We start from the raw sequence: 6,869 nt of genomic DNA, 5'->3' as shown, positions 1-6,869 counted from the left end.
TCATAACAAAATAAGGAGGAAATACTCATGACAATTATAGCTCTTGTTTCTGTAAGTGGTCACATGTTCATCACTGCTTTCATAATTACCTTCTTCCACTATCTGTTCCATATTCCATTTGTCCTCAGCAAACACCTCAACTGGTTGTAGCTCTTTAGCTGGTAGGATGACCCAAACTTCATTCCTCTAGGATATGGGCCATTAGTACTCCTGCCTGAATCGGGTTATTGTAGTTTTCCACTGGCTTTAATCATAGGGCATGGTAAGTAATACTAAGAGACACCCTAAAAGATGTCCCATATTCCAGACATAGTCTTCCTTACCTCCAGTGTGGACCAGCAGTCCAACTTCCCCTTGGTAGTCAGGATCAATAACCCCAGCCAGCACAGGAAGTCCATTCCTTGCCTGTTGATTCAGATGCATGAGGAGCCCAAGGTGGCTGAGTGACAGTTTTAACTTCCAGTTCAATGGAATCATTGTTGTGTTTCCTTGTGGAAGCCTCCGCCCTCTGGAGCTGAGACCTTTAGGCCAGCAGAGCATAATGCTGCAGAAACAGGAAGCAAAGCTTTTGCCCGTGGGTCACTGGAGGTAATAGAGAGTGGTGCCACCCCCATTTCCAGCCCCTGATGCTTGCACCGTGAATCCTGGCTGTGGGAAAAACAGCATCGTACGCTGAACGCGGACTCTGAGTGTATACAGCCTTCTGGAGAACCTTGCCCCTGCCCCAGAGGGTATCTCCACCTAGCTGTCACTGTAAGTGAGTCTGCAAGGAGCCCTTCCACCCATCTACCAAGCCAGCTGCCCTTTCCACAGTGGAAGTGGTCAAATGTAATCAACCTGTCACCAGGGAGCTGGCTGATCAGTCTGGGGATTGGTACCATATTGGGACTCAGTACTAGTCTCTGTTGCTGGCAGATTGGGCACTCAACAGTGGCCATAGCTGGGCTGGACTTGGTGAGTGGAAGTCCATGTTGCTGAGCCCACATATCACCTCCATCCCTGGCATCACAGACACTTTGCTGTAGGAAAGAGGACACTTTGTGTCTGGGGAAAGAGGCCAATTGGAATCCACAGAACGGGTCACCCTATCTACTTGATTATTAACGTCCTCCTCTGCCGAGGTGACCCTTTGATGAGCATTCACGTGGGACACAAATATTGTCACATTTTTTGCCCATCTAGAGAGGTCTATCCACATACCTCTTCCCCAAATTCCTTTGTTGACAATTTTCCAATCATATTCTTCCCAAGTCCCTGACCATCCACCTAAACCATTGGCCAGGGCCCATGGACTGGTATATAACCACACATCTGGCCATTTCTCCTTCCAAGCAAACAGTCAGGTGCATTGCTCGAAGTTCTGCCCACTGGGAGCATTTCCTTTCACCATGTCCTTCAGGGATGTCCCAGAGAGAGGCTGTCGTGTTGCAGCTGTCCACCTGTGGGTGCTGCCTGCATATCGGGCAGAACCATCTCTAAACCAGGCCCATGTCTTTTCTCCCCCTGGAAACTGATCATAGAGAATGCCCCACGAGGCCACAGGTGCAGGCTGGGGTAGAGAAGGCAGTGTAGCAAAGGTAGGGACCATGGGAATTTGGGCCACTTCTTCATATAACTTATTGTGCCTTCAGGGCCTGCTTGGGCCTGGTTATGTATATACCACTTCCTTTGGATGATGGAGTGCTGCTGTGCACCCCAAACTTTATGGCTTGGTGGGTCAGATACCATCCAGTTTATGATGGGCAGCTCAAGTCGCATGGTAACCTCGTGGCCCACGGTTAAGCATTCAGCTTCTACTAAGACCTGGTAGCCGACAAAAAGCTGTTTCTCAAAAGGAGAGTAGTCATCTGCAAAGATGGCAGAGCCTTGCTCTAAAATACTGTAGGGGCCTACCAAAGTCTCCAAACAGCATCCCTATCTGCCGCTGACACTTTGAAGCACTATTGGGTCTGCTGGATCATATGGCGCAAGTGGCAAAGCAGCTTGCATGACACCCTGGACCTGATGCAGAGCCTTCTATGGTTCTGGGCCCTATTCAAATTAATAGCTTTCTGAGTCACTTAGAATGGGCCAGAATAACCAACACTGGACCCCTAGATATTTCACTGAGATAGAAGACCCCTGAATTGTAGTTGGATTTATTCCCACCTCATATAAGTAGACACCTTATCAGTAAGTCTAGGGAAGTTGCTACTTCTTGCTCACTAGGTCCAATCAGCATAATGTCATCAGTGTAATGGACTAGTGTGATAGCTTGTGGAAGCAAAAGGTGATCAAGATCCCTGCTAAATAAATGATGACATAGAGATGGAGAGTTAATAGATACCTAAAGTAGGCTGGCAAAGGTGTACTGCAGCCCTCACAAGCTGAAAAAAAACTGCATCTGGTGGGTCTTAGGGACAGGGATAGATAAAAACGCATTTGCCATCTAAGTAGCTCCATACCAGGTAGCAGTGGAGATCTCAATTTGCTCAAGCAATGAACCCACATTGGTACAGCACCTGAAATTAAAATCACCACCTAGTCAAGCTTATGAAAATCCATTGTCATTCTCCAAGATCCATCTGTCTTCTGCACAGGCCAAATAGGCTAGTTTAATGGGGATATGCAGGAAATCACCACTCCTGCATGTTTCTAGTCCTTGATGGTGCCACTAATCTCTGAAGTCCACTCAGGTATATGCAATGCTTTTGGTTTACTATTTTTCTAGATAGAGGCAGTTCTAGTGGTTTCCATTTGGCCTTTCCTACCAAAATAACCCTCACTCTGCAGGTCAGGAAACTGATATGTCATGGGGTCTGCCAGTTGCTGAAAATGTCTCTCCTAATTTTGCCTTCCAGAACTGTGGACATAACCACAGGATGGGTCTGGGTACCCACTGGACCCAATGGAGATGGGCCTAAGCTAAAATCTCATTGATCACCAGACCTCCATAATCTCCTACTATAACTGATGGACCATAGTGACACTTTGGGTCTCTTGGAATCAGTGTGAGTTCATGGCCAGTGTCCAATAGTCCCCAAAAGGTTTTACCCCCAATTCAAAATCACACTGATTAAAAAGGTGTAGGTCCCTTTTGAGAAGACCAGGAAAAAGATTAACAGTATACATTTTGGGGAGTGTACCAAGGCATGGAGGACTCACACTTCCCTATTCCAAAACTTAGTCCAAAGCTACAGTTATCAAAACTATGTGGTACTAGCATAAGGATAGACACATAGATCAGTGGAGTAGAACTACGAGTCCAGAAATAAACCCATAGATCTATCCCATGGGTTGTAAACCCAAATGAGTTGAAAACAGGTGTTCAAACAGAATCCTGCACAGGAATGTTCAACAGAGCACTATGACCAACAGGCACACGGTGGAAGTCACCCAAATGTACATCAGCTGCTGAGCGGATACACAACATGTGTGGTCTAGCCACGTATTGGAATATTATTCAGCCTGCTGAATATTATTCAGCCAGGAATTTTATTCATTTGGAAGTAGATATATAGTCGTGATGGTGGCCCAGCACCGCCAGTGTATACTTGGTGTCCCTGGATGTTCTGCCATTAGCTGCCTTCTCTGTACAAAGTTCCCGTCAGGTGGACAGTGAGAGTTCCACCAAAGAGAGAGTCCAGCGAGCACAGCGAGCAGGATCCTGCCAGCGCCATTTCTTTGCAGGCCCAGGACCCCGGCAGTGCGGGTGGGGGCGGACTGGGGCCTGGGGTGAGGCGGGACAACGGAAGGCTCCCCTGCTGGCTCTGAGCAAGTCGGAGCCAGGCCAAAGTCCCCAGAAGGACGGGGTTCCTTGCGGCGGCAGTCAACACTGTGAGGGCGGCGTCGTGATAGGATGAAGGTGCCAAGGCGACCGACCGCCCTGGGTGCGGGAGGCAGGGGTGGGTGGACAGAGCGCTTGGCATGGACTCCCATGGGGCAGGGGCTTTGACGGGAAGATTGAGGCGTGATCGGGATTGGGGTGGGCGGGACACAATCAACACATAGGCAAAGTCGGAAGTAGGGTCATGCGGGGTCAAGAGTTTTTGGTTGTGTTCCCCTAGAGATGCCAAGAGATGCCCTGCTTGGCAACCTGCGTAACAAGCTGTCACCTAGCAACAGCGGGCGGGCGCCCGGCCAGGCCCCACCCCAGCACCTCTGGTTTGCATACGAAGCTTGCACCAGGCACGGCCCCTCCCCTCAAGATTCCTGCATATGAATCTTGCCACTGGAAAGTATTTTCTTCCAAACCCTCAATTTGCATATGTGACTTTCGGTGGACCAGGCTCCGCCTCCGATCATTGAATTTGCATGTCACCATGGAAATGGCGGTTTAGCATAGAAAGCTAGAGTAGTAACCACGTGTGAGACCCACGTTTTAAAATTAATTCTATTTCTTTATGCTTTACGTAGTTTTGATTAGTAAGAAACTTTATGCCTACTGCTTCCCTGATAGGGTTTTTAATGAAAAACCTAGCCTTTTAATGAAATTTAATTTCTTCATTTTTAATAATGAGAGTGCAATACCTGCCCACAATTTCAGAATAATGATTAGAAGAGTTAGAGAGAAATTACATATATTTGATATATATACATGATATATAATATATAACATAAAATATATTTTTAAAATATATAAAAATATAGTTGCGCTAAAATAAGAATTTCCCAAGTAGTGGGGATAGTACTGCATGCAGTCCATGGCACTCTGTTATTTCTTTTTTTTATATTATGCAATAAAATCACCCTCTTTTGGAGCCCAGTTCTATGAATTTAGCACATGTATATATGTGTATATCCACCACCACATTCAGGATATGGAACAGCTCCAGCAACCCAGGAAAGTCCTTGGTCTGGTACTGCTGGCCCTGTTTAAGTGCTTGATTTTTGCTACAATAACGTTTGTTAAGTAGAGTCCTGGGTGGGGAGTTGGATGGTGAGCCAAGCCTCAACAAAGACCGCAAGGGAAAGTGAAAGAGAGAAGTTTATTACTGTACTCACAGGTCCTGGATGAGGTACACAGCACGCCTGGAAGGCCACACAGGAGGTCAAGGCAGGGTACAGGGCAGAGGGCAAGCAGCAGGACCTGCAGCTTATGCCTTTATTAGGGTCCATAGGTGATGTGTTTCTGAGGTTCCCTGGATAAGGCCAGATTGGCAATTCAAAACCATAAAAAGAACAGGGTTTTCGTAAGCTCTGTGGGAGTCCTATCTAAGGGATCCACAAGGGGAAGGAGCTGGGAGGCGGAAGAGACTGTTTTATCACCAGGGGCTTTGGGGAACTCATATCAGTTACACTTTCTTGTGACTTTGCTGGCTGTCATCCAGGGCATGCCCTTGAGGTTAGGTTTCTGCCCACCCAAGGCCCCTTCAGGCCCCTTAGCCACACAAAAAGAATGCAGAGGCTGCAATATTATGGAGTAGTTTAACTAAACTCTCAACAGTTGTCAAACTCTTTCTTCAGACCTAACCCTTGACAACCACTGCTCTGTTCTCCATCTCTAAAAAACTGCCTTTCCCATATGTCTTGCAAGTGGATTCATAAAGTGTGTCAGCTTTTGATGTTGGCTCCTATCACTAAACATACTGCTTTCGAGGTTCATCTGGATTGTTATGTGTATTAATAGTTATGTTCTATTGTTGAGTAGTATTCCATTGTGTGCATGTACCACAGTTTGTTTACCCGTTGGCCTATTGTAGGACATTTTAGTTGTTTCCAGGTTTTGCAAATTTTTAATAAAGCTGATATGAACATTCATGGATAAGTTTTTGTATGAACTTAAACTTTCATTTCTCTCGGGTAAATACCCAGGAGCTGAACTGCTGGGTCATATGAAAAGGCTCCTCAGGTCTCTTTCCAATTAGCCTCATCTTCATCCCCAATGGGCAACCGCTGTTCTTATTTTTTTCACCACATATTGCTTTTGTCTGTTTTAGAACTTCAAATAATGGAATCATACATGTAAATACTTTCAATGAAGCCTCTTTTGAGATCCACTTATGTTGGATGTGTGCATCAATGATTCATTCCTTTTTATCACCTAGTGTTATTTAGCTATATTGGTAAACTACACTTGATTTATACGTTCAACAATTGATGGACATCTGGCCTGTTTTCAGTTCTTTATTATTATGAAAAAAGCTGCTATAAACACTTGTGTTCAAGTAATTGTGTACACTTATCTTTTCATTTTCCTTGGGTAATTCCTAAAAGTGAAAGTGTTTGGGTAATAGGTTAGGTGTATATCTAGCTTTATGAAAAACTGATAAACTATTTTCCAAAGTGTTTGTACCATTTTACACTCTCACTATGTATGAGGGTTCTGGTCATTCATTTATCCTTGCCAAAATTTGATGTTGTCAGCTGGTTAGTTTCAGCCATTCTGGTGGATGTATAGTGATATCTCATGGTGGCTTTAATTTGCAATTACCTAACGACTAAAGATGTTGAGCATATTTTCAATTTGCCAATAGAGAGATATTAAAATCTCCAAAATAATTGTAATTTTTCTAATATCTAAATAACCATCCCAGTTTTCTTAGGCCTTCTGTTTGTATGGTACATATTTATACTTTTACTTTCAGTCTTTCTTTGTCCTCATATTTAGAAAGCGTCTCTTTTTAAATTTTTATTTTATTGTGATAACCCTTAAAATGAGATCTATCCTCAATACATTTTTACTGTACAATATATTATCATCGACTATAGATACAATGTTATACAGCAGATTTTGAACTAATTCATCTTGCTTATCTGAAACAGTGCCCATTGATTAGTAACTCTCCATATCCCCTTCCCCTTAGTACTTGGCAACTACCATTGCAGTCTTTGATTCTACAAATTTGACTACTTTAGATACCTTGTATAAGTGTAATCGTGCCATATTT

General features: G+C 44.4%; 1 pseudogene; it reads right to left on the bottom strand.

Annotated features, from left to right (window-relative positions):
• LOC132482605 (uncharacterized) lies at positions 1–3,040 on the bottom strand (annotated as a pseudogene).
• Between the last annotated feature and the right edge of the window lie 3,829 nt (positions 3,041–6,869).

Source organism: Mesoplodon densirostris, chromosome X, assembly GCF_025265405.1.
Source record: "Mesoplodon densirostris isolate mMesDen1 chromosome X, mMesDen1 primary haplotype, whole genome shotgun sequence".
Classification (NCBI taxonomy): domain Eukaryota; kingdom Metazoa; phylum Chordata; class Mammalia; order Artiodactyla; family Ziphiidae; genus Mesoplodon; species Mesoplodon densirostris.
This window is presented reverse-complemented; position numbering and strand designations above follow the sequence as displayed.